Raw genomic sequence first — 17,615 nt, forward strand, 5'->3', positions numbered from 1 at the left:
GATCACTCCGTAAGTATACTAGCCAAGAAAAAAGGTGTTCATTTTATATCATTAGTTAACATGTATCAATATGATGCTAGTAATATGTGTTACGTGATCTTTTAGGAACATGTGCTTAAGTATACTAAGAATTATCATTGCTAGGAAGATGCTAGGAATTCTTATATGCGTTCGGAATTCTTATAATTAGTTGATTACTTTAATGACTTAGTAACATACATATATATTATTATGTGAGCAGATTACTTTTCATGTCTTGTTAACTTGTTATAGTCTTTCTTCTATCTTGTGTAGTTTTATTATGTATATTGATTATTAATGTATCCTTTGTTTTATATGACTATTAGTTTTAGTTTATAAAATCAGTATTATTATAACTATCTGCCTTGACTGATTTATTATGAGCTGTAATTATGCCATATACCATAGTTTGTGATACCACATGCTACTCTAATTGTTGTTGTATTATGCTTTTGTGCTTGTACGAATGAGCTTAGCCATGTTATTTTATTTGTATACATTTTTATTATCAACCATTATGTTATGATATGTATATGTTTGATATTTTATGAGATCTAATTTTGAATATTATTTTATATAGTGAAATATGTCGAATCTTGCCAAGCTTGAATTTGTGGCCCTTGATATTACCGGAAAGAATTATTTATCATGGGTGTTAGATGCTGAAATACACCTAGATGCTAAAGGCCTTGGTGAAACTATTAAGGAGGCTAATAAGGCAACAGCTCAAGATAAGGCTAAAGCCATGATTTTCCTTCGCCATCACCTCCATGAAGGGCTCAAAAATGAATATTTAACTGTGAAAGACCCACAAATCCTTTGGAGCAATCTAAAGGAAAGGTATGACCACCAAAAAACAGTGATACTCCCTAGAGCTCGTTATGAATGGTTGAATTTGAGATTACAAGATTTTAAATCTGTTAGTGAATATAACTCAGCTATGTTTAAAATAACTTCTCAATTGAAATTATGTGGAGAAAATATTACTGATGCAGAAATGCTTGAAAAGACATACTCCACTTTCCATGCTAATAATATTGTCCTGCAGACACAATATAGAGAAAAAGGTTTTAAAAAATATTCTGAATTAATATCTTGTCTTCTTGTGGCTGAGCAAAATAACGAGCTGTTAATGAAAAATCATGAATCATCACGTCATACTGGCTCTACTCCATTCCCTGAAACGAATGTGACAACCCATAACGGGAAAGAAACTAAAAACAGAGACCATTCCAGTAGTAGTGGTCGAGGTAGAGGTCGTGGTCGCGGTCGTGGCCAATGGCGTGGTCGCGGTCGTGGGCGTGGTTTTAGTGGATATGGTAGAGGTCGTGGAGGTCATTACACAAATTATCATTCCCACCAGAAGTGGGAACGTAGGGATGATAAAGAGAAAAATGAGACCAATATATGTTACCGTTGTGGAGGAAAAGGCCATTGGTCTCGGGTTTGTAGAACTCCAAAGCATCTTATTGAACTTTATCAAGAATCATTGAAGAAAGGAAAGAAAGTTGAGGCAAACCTTGTTCTTGAAGATGGTGAGGGTGATTTTGATTTTGGCAATGCAAATCATTTCGATGTTGTTAATTTCCTTACTTCCCCGGAAGGGAATAATTTTGATTTCGGCAGTACAACTCATTTAGAAGTTGGTGATTTCTTCAATGCCCCGGAAAGGAATAATTAAATTTATATTATTTTATGTCAACTTTAAGTATTAGACTTTTTCTAGTTATTTACTAATGTTATATTCTATGGTTGTAATAAGGACTTTATATGCTTTATGAATTTATGAAATATTTGGGTGTTTTTATTGAATTATTTATTTTATCATCTTTATTTTTATGCTTAATATTTTGACATATATTTTATTTCATGAAGAACATGGATATTACTCAAGTTCAGTTTGCTATGAATGGTGAAGAATTATGTCTTGCTGATAGTGCAACTACTCATACAATACTTAGAAATAAAAAATACTTCTCTACATTAATGATGAAAAGGATTAATGTGAGTACCATATCGGGTAGTACAAATATTATTGAGGGCTCCGGAAGAGCCACTATAAAATTGCCTTGGGGAACTGAAATTAAAATAATTGATGCTTTATACTCCCCATTGTCTCAAAGAAATTTATTAAGTTTTAAGGATATTCGCAACAATGGCTATCATATTGAGACAATCAATGAAGAAAATAGCGAATTCCTTCAAATCACAAAAATAACTCAAGGCACAAAACATGTTTTGGAGAAACTCCCTACATTCTCTAGTGGTTTGTACTACACAAAAATCAATACTATTGAAACTCATGCTATAGTAAACCAGAAGTTTACTGATAATTTTGTTGTTTGGCATGACCGGTTAGGCCATCCCGGTTCAATAATGATGCAAAAAATAATTACGAATTCATGTGGACATTCTTTGAAGAGCCAGCAGATTCTTCATAATAATTTTTCATGTGCTGCTTGCTCAGTAGGAAAGTTAATAATTCGCCCATCACCAGCTAAAATTAATTTTGAATCAATTAGTTTTCTGGAACGTATACAAGGAGATATTTGTGGGCCCATCATCCCCCATGTGGACCATTTAGATATTTTATGGTTTTAATTGATGCATCAACAAGATGGTCACATGTGTCCTTGTTATCAACTCGTAACCTGGCGTTTGCGAGATTACTTGCCCAATTGATTAAGTTACGGGCACATTTTCCAGATACTCCTATTAAGAATATTCGGCTTGATAATGCTGGTGAATTTACATCTCAAGCTTTCAATGATTATTGCATGTCCATTGGGATAAATGTTGAACATCCTGTAGCACATGTTAATACACAAAATGGTCTGGCTGAGTCATTAATTAAACGTCTTCAGTTAATTCCTAGACCATTGCTTATGAAATCCAATCTCCCAATTTCTGCTTGGGGACATGCTATATTACATGCAGCAGCACTAATTCGCATTAGGCCAACAAGTTATCATAAGTTCTCCCCATCACAATTGGTTTATGGTCAGGAATCAAATATTTCCCATCTAAGAATTTTTGGATGGGCGGTTTATGTTCCAATAGCTCCACCACAACGCTCTAAGATGGGTCCTCAAAGGAGGTTAGGAATATATATTGGGTTTGAATCCCCGTCAATAATTAAATATCTTGAGCCTACAACAGGGGATTTATTTACGACTCGTTTTGCAGATTGTCATTTTAACGAGTCACTTTTCCCAACATTAGGGGGGGAAAGAGAGAGCTGGAAAAGGAAATTAAATGGAATGAATTATCATTACCTTATCTTGATCCTTGAACTAAACAATGTGAACTGGAAGTTCAAAAGATAATTCATTTACAAAGTTTAGCAAATCAATTGCCAGACTCGTTTGCTGACCCAAAAAGAGTGACCAAGTCACATATTCCAACTGTAAATGCTCCATTTAAAATAAATGTCCCGGAAGGACAAAATAAATTTGCTAATGAGTCTAAACCACGTCAGAAACGTGGAAGACCATTAAGTTCCAAAGATAAGAATCCTCAAAAAAGAAAAGGAGCATTGATTGATGATGGTCAAATTGAAGAAACAAATTTCGAAGGATCTCCCGAAGAGAATTTAGACATGATACAGGAAGAAATTCAGGTACCTGATAATGAAGAAATTTCAACAAATTATATCATGTCTGGAATAACATGGAACCGAAATCAAATCAAAGTCGATTATGTTTTTGCATGCAATATAACATTAGATGTTATGGATAATAATAAGGATCATGAACCAAAATCCATTGAAGAATGTAGACAATGTAATGATTGGCCAAAATGGAAAGAAGCAATTGAAGCAGAATTAAAATCTCTTGGAAAAGAGAAGTATTCGGACCTGTAGTCCGTACACCTGAAGGTGTAAAGCCAGTGGGATATAAATGGGTCTTTGTACAAAAGAGAAATGAAAAGGGTGAAGTTATAAGATATAAGGCACGCTTAGTTGCACAAGGATTCTCACAAAGACTTGGAATTGATTATGAGGAGACATATTCTCCTGTGGTGGATGCAACTACTTTTAGATTTTTAATTAGTCTGGCAATAAGAGAAGGACTTGACTTACGTTTGATGGATGTAGTCACAACTTATTTATATGGCCCACTGGATAATGACATTTACATGAAGCTCCCAGAAGAATTTAAACTGCCAGAAGCAGCAAAATTTAGTTCTCGAGAATATTTCTGTATTAAATTGAACAAATCTCTTTATGGATTGAAACAATCTGGGCGTATATGGTATAACCGTCTAAGTGAGTATTTGTTAAAAGAAGGTTATAAGAATGATCCCATCAGCCCATGTATTTTTATAAAGAAATTTGGATCGGGATTTGTTATAATTGCAGTGTATGTTGATGATTTGAATATCATTGGAACTCCTGAAGAGATTTCAGTGACTGTCAATTATTTAAAGAAAGAGTTCGAAATGAAAAATCTTGGAAAGACAAAATTCTACTTGGGGTTACAAATAGAGCACCTAGAGAATGGAATCCTTGTGCATCAATCAACATACATAGGAAAGGTTCTTAAAAGATTCTCTATGGATACAGCATATCCATTGAGTAGCCCTATGGTTGTAAGATCACTTGAAGTAGATAAAGATCCATTCCGACCTCGGGAAAATGATGAAGAGATTCTTGGTCCTGAAGTACCATATCTTAGTGCAATTGGAGCGCTAATGTACCTTGCAAGTCATACACAACCCGACATATCATTTTCAGTTAATTTATTAGCAAGGTTTAGTTCATGTCCAACTCGGAGGCATTGGAATGGGATCAAACATTTACTTCGTTATCTTCAAGGTACGAAGGATATGGGTTTATTTTTCCCAAAGTTGTCCAAAGAAAATTTGATTGGTTTTGCAGATGCAGGTTATTTATCTGATCCTCACAATGGTCGATCACAAACCGGATATGTGTTCACATATGGTGGTACTGCCATTTCTTGGCGTTCCATGAAACAAACCATTGCAACTACTTCTTCCAATCATTCTGAGATTTTAGCAATTCACGAGGCTAGTCGTGAATGTGTATGGTTAAGGTCAGTAATTCAACACATAAAAGAAGTTTGTGGTTTATCATCTGGGAAGGAGGCACCGACAACTTTATATGAGGATAATGCAGCTTGTATTGCTCAACTTAAGGAAGGATACATCAAAGGCAACAGAACAAAGCACAACTTACCCAAATTCTTCTTCACTCATGATCTTTAGAAGAATGGAGACATAAAAGTATTGCAGATTCGTTCAAGTGAGAATTTAGCAGACTTATTCACTAAGGCTCTTCCGACCGCAACATTTAAAAAGTTAGTTTATCGTATTGGTTGCGTCGTCTCAAAGATCTTCAGTGATATAATAATGAGGGGGAGTAATTGCGCGCTGCACTCTTTTTCCCTTATCCATGGTTTTTTCCCATAGGGTTTTTCCTGGAAAGGTTTTTAATGAGGCAGCATATATGCGCATTATTCTATTTTTAGATAATGACCATCCAAGGGGGAGTGTTATAAAATATGTTATTATGGATGGTCATTATAGCTTATAACAATCCCTTTTATGACTATTTTAAGTGTGGTTGTAATAACATCCTTGTAATCCTCCTTTGTCATCAGTTCACATTAAGCCTCTCATGAATGGACTCTTCATTGTCCATATAGCTTACAATGTTCTATCTTGTATATATATAGATGGTCATGAAATGGATGAAGATAGACAATACAATTACCATCTACATATCTCTCTCTAATCTTCTCCTTTTCCCCTTATGTTATAATAGTATTAAAAGTCTAAATTGTGTATTGCAATTTTCGCAAATGTGACAAATACATATGGTGTATAACTTGAAAATTTTCGAGAAAAAAGATTCCAATTCTACACATATAGTGCTATGGCTAATCAATAAAGGCATTAATATTGAAAAGTCTGCATCTAATGTGTTGAGAAATATGCCTTGAATCGGTGACCGATTAGGTACATGGTCATGTAGTCCATTGTACACGATCGTATAGTCAGTGTTATTATATACTCTTCAATATACACGGCCATGTGGTTCATGGTACATGGTCGTGTAGTTCCACTACTACAAGACTTGTCACACGGTCGTGTAATTCAGGTTACACGACCGTGTAGATGAGCGCACTATTTAACTGTACGATATGCACGATTGTGTGGGTCAAGGTACACGTCCGTGTGGTTTTGGTTCGTGTGTTATTAATTGGGCTTTGGCCCAAATCAGTTTCTGTTTTGGAGAGTTCTATATATACCCCTTAGGGTTATTTCCTAGCCGTGACAATCATAAGTTGAGTGATTATTCAGAAATCTTAGAATCTTTTGTGATTTCTCATATGTGAGATCTGATACGTAAAACATAAGAAATCTAAGAGACAATTAATCTGTTTATGTTATTGGTCTCAAATCTGTTCTGAATCTGTAATTTGTATTCCCCAAAATCATTAAAACTACTACTCTCGCATGCCCGTGGACGTAGCCAACATACTGTTGGTAAACCACGTAAATCTGTGTGTTATTTATTTGTTTTTATTAATTTGTTCTTTCTCACATCTGTTATAACATAATGAATGTAACACACTTAAGCATTTTCAAATCTCACTAATCCTAAACCAAAACAAGACTAAGGGCTTGTTCACTTCAGCTTATTAATTTCAGTTCAGTTAAGCTCCAATCAATTCAGTTCATTTCAGTTCAGCTCCTAATTTTCTTCTCTCATAAAATATTCATTTCAGCTCAGTTCAGTTCTGTTCAGCTCCAATCAGTTTAGTTTAGTTTAGTTCAGTTTAGCTTATTTCAGTAAATATAAACAAGCCCTAAGGTGTTAAATTTAATTATATCGAACCAAATCCAAATAGACCAAATCCAAATAGACCTAGGCACTCTCATCGTACTTAGCTTGACAGGTTGGTTTTTGGTGTTTTTGATTGTGATGTGTGGATTTTGTTATGTTTGGATTTCTGATTTTTTTTAATAACACGTTAGATTATACTCCGTATATTAATACGTTTTTGGCACTTTCATATGATGATGAATGCTTAGGTGCATCAGAGTGCGTGGTGGATTGCATGTTATATTGAAATTATAGTATTATACAACTTGCAGTGTTATCAAGTGGAGTATCAATCTACTACGTAGTTTTCAACAATTTAAATGTTTCTATCCATCATTTAATGAAGGAAAATCATCAATGATAAAGATCAATTATTGGTTGTCCATTAAAGTGTAGATACATTACTACATAGGCCAATAATAAATATAATATTATCCCTCAAAAAAAAAAAAAAAATTTACATATAAAAAATTATGAACTCAAATACAAATACATTTCCGCCAAAAAAAAAAACTACATACGTATCCGCTAAAAAAAACTTCAAATACTTAATATTAAAATGCATTCAATTAGACCAACTTAATGACAAGATACGCTGCATACAAGAATATACAAGTTTATCTTTAGGATAAACAAAACAAAAGTTTATCTAGTGTCATTTCTGTAAATAAATCTAAACTCTACTTTGTATTGCGTACTTGTTTTTCCAAGTACTTTCGAGGCAGCTCACCGCATTTTCGACGAGTCTCTTCAATCATCCTTGGAGCGTATTGTTACTGATAGAGTATAAAACATATTCCTGGGTCTCAACCATCAGCTTAAGCTTTTGGTTGAGTTGGTCCTCTAACATGGTATCAAGAGCCAGCGTGACACAAAGGTCACGGGTTCGAATCTCATCCACCCCCCACCTTCAAGTGGAATATTAAGCGCTGGGTATGAGGGAGGCCCATGCTGCATCCACACTTCTAGCCCAAATGGGCTCTCGTGTGAGGGGGCTGATAGAGTATAAAACATATTCCTGGGCCTCAACCATTAGTTTAAGCTTTTGGTTGAGATGGTCCGCTAACAGTTACTACTTTGGGGCCTGGGTTGGCGATTACCATTTGCGTTTGGAGGGCTTGAATTTCTAGTGACATAAATAAATTTCTCTGGCCGTGGGCTGAAATGCGGAAATTTATGGGTGAAACACCTAGAAATTTTGAACACCCATACGGCGATTCGAAAGATCTAGGTGTTTCATTATTTCAGCCTAAACTTGGCTGAAATTTTGGGCGTTTCCCATTAATTTGTTTTTTTTAAAAAAAAAAATTGTATGTTTGAATTGTTATTATTTTTTTGAATTGTAATTATTTATTATTAATAATTGTTTATTAGAATACTCAACAATTTGTCAGTACTCCATTCTATTAAAAAGTAACTTTTTTATTTTTTATTTTATTTTATTTTTTATTATTTTTTTGTGTCATGGAACTAGGACTGGAGATGAGAAATATCAAATATTTGATGAATTTAATATTTGCTACCACTATTTTATTGAGCTAAGACCTAGTAATAATGATCATTAAACACCCAAAAATGATTTTTAGTTTTTTACCAAGCTCATTCTCTTATAAAGTACCTTAATTATTTAATTTTACTTAATGTGAAATAAAGTTTAACAAGAAATCTAGAAATTATATTCCAAGGTTTGAATTTTGAAAATTACGGTAGTTGGTGGTTGACCTTTATCGTTGGTGGCCATTGAACACTAAAAAGAACTTTAAGGTTACGTAAAAGTGTTAATGAGGTAAAATTAATTATTTTTATAATAAGACTACGTGCATAATTTTAGGTTATTTTATGGGCGTTATTTAGAGATTCGAGGGTGACGTTTAGCTTTCCACAATATAAGTTATTTGTTATTATTGTTATTATTAAATATTAATTTATTACTATAATTATTAAATATTAATCATCTATTATTATTAAATATTAATGATTTATTATTACTATCATTAATACCTAATAGTTATTATTATCTTTAAATATTATTTTTTATTATAAAAAATCAATTATTATTATTATTATTATTTTATTAATAATAAAATAATAATAATGATGATTATTATTATAATAAAATATTAATTATTTAATATTATTATATATTAATTATCATAATAATTCAATATTAATTACTCCCTCCGCCCACAATTATCTGCAACATTTGTCATAAATGTGTACAACAATTTTTTATCTTTCCTCTTTTAGTAAATTTTAAATTGTAAAAAGACCATCTTACCAAATTTTAACATATGGGACCACTATCTCTCTCCTATTTTCCACTCACTGTAACCCACCAACAAAGTTAAACATATGAGACCACTTTCTCTCTCCTATTTCCCTCAATTTAATTAAACCTACATAAACTTAATTAAACTATGCTAAAAGTTTTGCCTAGGAATCCACTAAAAGGAACATAATTCCTTACTTTGTTTTTGTTTTCTTGCTACTATAAAAACAATAAACGCGTTAGTAATTTCAAGGAAACTTAATTAAACAATAATTAAAATGGAATTAAATTAAATTAAATGAGAATTGATTTGGGGCCAAACCCTCAAACAGTTCTACCTTTCACGCCGTGGTTTAAGGACAGAACCCCGGGTAAAGTACGGACTCCTTGGAGTGCTTAAGGAAGGTATTTTGAAAGAGAGAAGGGTAGGCTAGTGTTTAGGCTAGATCATAGAAGAGAAAATGAGAGAATTATTTGATGCCCCGTACATCAGAAAAGAGGGGTTATTTATAGGAAAAAAGTGTTGAGGGAACACACGGAACCCTAAAATGACAGAAACCCTAAAACAGTTTCCCGTGACACGGCAAACTGTACCGTGACACGGTAAACTCCACCGTCAGACGGGAGAGAATCCCGTGACACGGTGCCCTTTTGAGTGACGCGGGATACTTTTAAACAAACGGGGGAAGAAAACGCGTTAGGGTTTACACGAAAAAGACACGAACTGTACCCGTGTCATATCAGGTTTCCCGTGACACGGGATTTCCTACCGTCAGACGGGGGAGAATCCCGTGACGCGGGAATTCCTGCCGTGGCGCGGGACAGTTTTTGTCATTTTTCCGTCTAAATTCATTTGTAACCCTAATTTCATTCAGCTTTTAAATGCCGATTGATAATTTCGGGCCATTTTCAGATTTATTAAAAATGGGCTAAAATAAGAAAATAATTAAAAATAAATAAATAAAAGGGTTTGGGCCAAAAATAAATAATAAAACAATAAAATAAAAAAGGTTTTGGGCTAAAATTAAAACTATGCTTTTACCAAACATCAAGACTGATCCATGGGTTGTTCATCATCGGGTTTGGTTTTGGGGAGACATTTTTAGGTGTCTACACTAATGAATCACATCCTAATCAAGATTTTCAATTCTTTGTAATATTGATCAGAAATAATTAAGTGATAGAGATAATCTAATATGTATCATATCACTAATATATAAAGTCGGTCTTGCAGCTAGATCACGAGACAGTGACACTTGACATTCCAGTTTTTCGCCAAGTGTCACGCCACATAGGTTACAAATAGATACTATTGTGATCAGATTAGAATATTAGATGCAACGTTTTTTTGAAACCAAGATGCAACGTTAGATTAGATTGGATAGATTTGTTTTGGATAAAAAAGTATACATAAAATAATTTATAATTCTTTTGAAAAAATTTATCTTTTTATTGATAGTAGAATTTTACTTATAAAAACACACCACATATTATAATTAATATATCCATTAACAATAGAAATTCACTTCCATACAAATAACTACGTAATAATGAGTATTAATATGCTCGTGTTTGAATAATTTTTATTTATTAATCTATCATTGATTTACCATCAAAGCTTTTGAATCAAGTATTCTTTATATTCAATTGTAACAATTTTGTATATGTTTATGATTTTGTTAATGAAATTAAAGAATTCAAAAACTACTAAAATTAGGACATTGCAAAAATTGTATAACAAAAGGAATTATTATTATTATCAAGAATCCGGGCATCGTTCGGGCACAAAACTAGTATATATATAAAGGGGAGTTTTTTCCCGAGTTTTTAGAGAGCCACATAGGATATAATTTTCTTAGCGCGCCATGTAGGATTATAAATTTTAGTTGTAGTGGCCAATTAAATAAAAGATTATTAATTTTTTTAAGAATTAAATAATTCAAATGCCACATAAGTAAAATTGACGAATGAGTTTTTAAGTTTAAATTAATTAAATATAAAATATTATGAATTTTATCTAGATATGTAACAAATTTTAGCACTTAAACAAAAAAATAAAAATAAATAAATAAATAATAAAAAAAATATTGTTTTTAGAAATTGAAGGTTTATATATATATATATATATATATATATATATATATATATATATATATATATATATATATATATATATATATATATATATATATATATATATATATATATATATATATATATATATATATATATATATTATATATTCCTAAAATTTTAATTAATACTTGTAAAGTGCATGCATAATAATATGAATGTAATGGCATCTCAATTGACAATTTTTTATCTTACTTTTTAATAAGAAATAAGGTGAAAATATGATAAAAAGAGAAAAACTCGGATTAGATAATGTGAATTGAACATAACCTAAGGCTTGTTCTCCTCATTTTATATATTTGCTAAACTTACCCTTTTTTGCTATAATTTATTGATGAGTCTATTAAAGACCTCACATTTATTAATATTATAGTCGTATTCAATTTTTGCTTTTGAGTAGAATTTACTGATTTGACTAAGTAGTCAACTACGTATACTTTTAAAAAATAAACTGAATAATGTTTAACAATGTATCTTTTAGTAGTGGAGGAAGCTTTTAAAATTTGTTCCTATACTATACCTTTAAAATTGTTAATTTTTATACGTAATAGTTAGTTTAGCCAATAGTCACTTTATCGAACACTCATACTCTAATTATTTATCTTCAAAGCTATCAGGTACTGCTACAATTAACAATACAACTACGCACACAACTATATTTTGCCAAACAGTGTATACAATTATTTGTCATCTTTTTAAACATATATGAACCATGGTACTAATACTTTTTCTAGTTTTTTTTTTTTTTTTTTTTTTTTTTTTTGACAAAGAGAACTAATAAACTAAAGAAAACTAAAAAGTATAAAAAAGTAAGCGTCTGCACCGGGCAGCTGTAGCCAAGGAATGCGCTTCCGAAACCAGAGCCCGATCAACCTTGCAAATCTGGCAGGTAGAAAAGAAAGAAATAAGACTACGAATCTCGTGCAGGATCCAAATAACAGAAATATCCGGTGTGCCGCTCTCCTGAACAATCTGCAAAATTCTGATGCAGTCAGTATGTAAACAGATACTAGTAAAACCCCGTTGCCTAGCGTGCCTAAGCCCATAGTAACAGGCTAAGAGCTCCGAATGAAGAGCAGAACTAGCCAAGCAGGCCCTTGCACCTCCTCCCAACTCCCGGGATGAAGAAACCTCCCGAAAACACCAACCAGCACCAGCGTTACAGGATCTCTGGTCCCAAGCACCATCAAAAAGAAGTAAAACCTCACAAGTAGCAGACGAGGCCCCCCGAACAATCCTCCTACAAACAGAAATAGGAAAGCCAGGGGGAACCGTCGGTCCCAAGGGCACAACCAAACGAGCTTTAGTACTGCGAGAGCACCAGTCAGAGGCCAACTCAAGAACAGAGGACGGAGAATACACTTCAGATCTAAATCTAGCCCCGTTCCGAGTTAACCAAAGCACCCAGCAAGTGGAAAAGAAACGGTCAAGACTACACCAATTCTTGGAAGATACGAAAAAGGAAATTACATCAGAAAACCAAACTGAGAAGGAGATAGGGGAAACCAAAGTAGGGCCAGAATCCCATGGGAAAGAGTCCCAAATAAGACGAGCAAAGGAACAGTCCCGAAAAAGATGTGGCGTCGATTCTTCAGCCGAACTACAGAAAATACAAAGAGAATCAACCGGGAGACCCCGAAGAACAAGTAAACCAGCAGAAGGAAGAGCATTATGCAAAACTTTCCAAGCCAACACCTTCTATTTCTGAAGAATAGGTAATCCCCACAGACGTTTCCACCAAGCAGGGGGCGGAAGGACAGAGTTCTGAAGAGAATTCCGCGACACAACAAGGGTATAAGCAGATTTGGTGGAAAGAACACCATCTCTCGTGAACTTCCAGTAAACATAGTCATCAAATCGCTGAATCGGACGATCCAAACCAAGAATCGCAGACGCAACCGACTCAGGAAAGAGATATCTAACAAGAGAACTATTCCAAGAAGAGGAATGAGGAAGCATTAAGTCTGAAACAAAGGCAGGGCGATCATGATGAGGGATTGAATCCTTAAACTTAACCTCAATCATAGGAAGCCAGTGGTCAAGAGAGATACTGATCTTAGAGCTTGAACCAACTTTCCAGGCAAGACCAGCAGAAACAACTGTATTCCCTTCAAGCAGACCACGACTTCCCCAAGAAGGGCGAGCACATGAAAGTGAAGGAGAATTCATAAGAAGAGAAGGATATTTGGCTTTTAGAACACGAGAGGCCAAAAGCTGCGGATTAAACTTCAATCTCCAAGCCTGTTTAGCTAACAAGGCCACATTAAAAGCCTTAAGCTGGCGAATCCCCAACCCTCCCATACCTTTAGGAAGATGCAAGATATTGGAAGAGGTCAAAGCAAGGCCTCTGGAAGTTGTACCAGAAGACCACCAGAAACGAGCCAGCAATGAGTCAATCTTATCACAAATAGTCGAGGGAATCTTAAAAACTGAAAGAACATGATTGAACATTGCCACCAAAATAAAGTTAATAACCACCAGTTTGGCTGCAGGAGATAAGTGTAATGAAGCAAAGGACGAAAGGCGCTGGACAACCTTATCCACCATAAACCGAAACCCCTTGCATTTACTACGACCCAAATCAACTGGAAGACCCAAATAATCTCCAATAGAGGACCGAGCGTTCATACGCAGACTAGAGGCCAAATAATCTCGATAATCATCCGGAGTATTGGAGCTAAATTTCACAAAGGATTTCTGTAAATTAATAATCTGACCTAAATAAGCCTTTGTGATTAAGCCTTTGTGTTCCAGTCGTTAATGGTCTATCACAAAAGTTCTTATCCCGCGTTTGGAACACCTCTTGCGCCAACTTCGCCGATTGGATCACAACCATAGGTCTACTCATCAATTGTAGCGTGAAAATTGGGTCGTATTTCTTGCCTAAGTTCTTATCCGGAGTTCATACTTTTTCTAGTTTTATATGCATGAATGCACAAAATAAACATCACAATGTGTGTGTACATAATTTGATCCCTAATCTTAAATAAAATCACAAGGCCACAAAACATATATATTCATTTTAATTTAGAAATGATACCTCAGATCAGATCAAGTTTAATTAAATGTCGTGTAATATGTAATCTTTTGTTTACGTTTATACATTGGTAAATATGTTTAATAATTATATAAATTAAATATAATAATGCATGCATAGTTAAAAATTGATAATTCATTTGATAAGTTTTTTTTCCCTCAAGGATCAGTGTACAAATAAGTTAGGATAATTTTTGATTTATGAATTAATGTACAAATAATGTTGAAGTTCAATCGGGAATTTAGATTAGATTAGATCAAATTAAACCAAACTAGCTAGGTAAACTAAAACATAGTTCTTTGTGTCATAATAAGGTTTTTTTAAAGGTAAGGAGAAGAACCTAGACAAAACCTCAAACCCTTACTTTTTTTTGGTCCATTATTTACAAGTCGGAAACTTTAAAAGAGTGAAAGTGAAAGGGTGGAACAGTGAAAAAGTAAGGATTCCCCACCCTGAGAGTGTCTTTAGTAAGATTGAACTCCCAACCTCGAATAAAGTTGGAAATGCAATCTTTCATGCTTAGCTTGGTGGGAGAAATAATCTACTTAGTTGACATCAATGAGACCACATCTTAATAAATACTCTTACATATACATTATTGGAAACTAATGTACAAAAAGTATATTTAATTTAATAATATAATAATGGTTAGAGGTAGAACAAATGTCAAATAATTGAAGCATAGAAATATAATAACACTAATAGCAAGTTTATTGTGTGTGGTGTATGGTGTTGTATTGTATCGCCCCCAACCACCAAATGAAGCTTTATTAATGTTATACAATCCCAGCCCCACTTACACTCACAATCACTGTGCTTCGGACATATATATTCAATTTCAATTGTAATTGTGATTGTAATTTATACATCAACATACAACATTCAATATTCAACAATCAACATTAATTCAGTCTCATACACATGTCCATCTTGGTCGTTATGCCTTATAGTATGGGCATCTTAACAACATTATTTATATTATTGTATCATCAATTTATATTACTACGTATATCCTAATACTAGAAAAGTGTTTTTTTTTTTTTTTTTTTTTTTTAAAAAAAAAAAAAAGAAAATGATCAAAAGGATTAGAATATAACTTATCTCAAATATGTAAAGAAAAAAATTCAAAAGATATAGCCGTGATTTTGGAAGCACTAATAATATGTTGTGATAAGAAAACATTAGAAAAACCAATTTACCAACCCACATTGGCACAACAACAACCCAACTCACTATATATGGGCAAAAAAAAAGTGCACGCATGTTAGTCACACCAATGTCAACAAACTATCACTAGCTTCATTCTTGAGGATGAGATGAAGTTGTTGGTGATTTATCTCCGTAATCCATGTGTATTATTAGTGCTCCCAAATCTCATCTGCGTCATTTGCTAATATTTTCTCATTTTGGAATACTCATGATCATGATGATTTTATTTGCAACAACAATCCCTCCGTTTGATAATCACAACATGTCTCTTTGACTCACACTTCTGAAACACGCGACGTTTTAAATAGGACATTAGGACAAGTAAATGAACAAATTACCTATGATAAGGTATATATTAGGCATAATAGTCCATCCTTTGCTTATAATAATTACCATCTCAAATCTTAGCTTCTCCTTAAAATAGCACTAGATGATGTATTAGGCATAATTAACAGGCCCAATAATGACTAGTGTTGGCTATTTTCTCCATAATGACTCAAGTTTTCACTAACTTGCTTATAAATGACATCACACTCACATTAGGAGTCCATCCTTGTTTGTAACTTAAGTTTTTTAGTGTGACTTTAAGTTTTATTTTGCTAAAATAGACTTATAAATAACAAGGTTGTAACTCACAAAATAGGTAATTTAACTGGTTATAGGCAAATTATCCCATGAAACTTTTCATGAGTTCGTTTCATCTATTAACTGCTAGAACTAGCTAATTAAGCTCGTGAGATATCTAGATTAGTAATTACTGAATGACATGTGATATTGTAATTAACAAGATATCATTACCGAGAAGAGAGCTTCATAAGAGATACGTAAAAGAAGACGGTTTATACACTCCAATACAAAACTTCTACTAACTAATACAAGTAGCTCATAAAATTACAGCTCACTAAAACTTCATGATAGCCACCCATTTGTTAAGTTATTCGTCCTTGCAGGGAAGGATAACATAATAAATAGCAAAAGAAACACACTTCCAATATAGTGACACTCACTTTGTTAGTTTGATAGGTTTTGTGTATGAAAATGACCACAGAATCCCCTTAACTTAGGTAAACTCTCGTTTGTAGTAGGAAACAAAATAAATCTTTACAATTACATGACTTAAAGAATAAAATAACAAAACATATAAGGAAATTACCTTTACCTCTTGCATGTCTTAGAAATTGATAGGTCACATACACATCACGTGGTGTGGGATACTTATAGAATACCAAAAAATAGGGCAAGGGTAAAATTGTAAATTTCAACTTATACTACTACATGAAAAGGGAAAAGTTTGTTTATGAGATAAAATTAAACAAAAGAAAAAAGTGGGAAAGTGTTTAGGCTTAAGATGCTAAAAGACATAGACAGGTGATTGGTAAGAAATTAAAAAAAGAATATGAAAGAAGAATGTGGGATTAATGATGTTGGTTATGGGTGGTGGGACATTCATCTTATAAGGATTTCTAGATGAAGTGGACCAACTTTTAGATGAGGTATTGGATCCTAACTCATCAATCTAGGAATTATTAACTCATTGACAAATCTCATTTCTATTTTAAATTTGATTATTTTTTGTTACTATTAATTTAAATTCCAAGTTTTAATCAGTTTGATGTTAGTCATATAGGTTGTATAGAATCTGAGCTAGAAGAAAGGATAGGTTTAATCTAAAAAACACTCTTTCATGTTAAGTTAATTGCGACCAATAGTGTTCATTAAAAACATTGCAACACATACGTATCAGATAAATGGATTGGACATGATACTTGTCAACCAAAGTGAACAAAATTTTTTTGAAATGCGAATTTAATTAGTAATTAATTTTATTATCTCGTTTTATCCTTTTTTTTTTTCAACGTTGTTAATTACATTGTAATTTTTCAAACAAAAGGTCAACAAGATAACATGAAGACATGAATGAGATGTCTTTAAAAAAAAGGAAAAAAAAAAAAGAAACGAAAAGAGACATGAATGAAGTTGATAAATATCTAAGATACAAATGATGTAAACATTTATAAATTGAAAAGGAAGATCGAATATTTAACAGATAAATTAGGCGAAATTGATACAAATTTGTATTATGAGTGAACAATCCT

The sequence above is a fragment of the Chenopodium album genome, chromosome 25 (genome assembly GCF_948465745.1).
Source record: "Chenopodium album chromosome 25, dcCheAlbu1.1, whole genome shotgun sequence".
NCBI lineage: Eukaryota > Viridiplantae > Streptophyta > Magnoliopsida > Caryophyllales > Amaranthaceae > Chenopodium > Chenopodium album.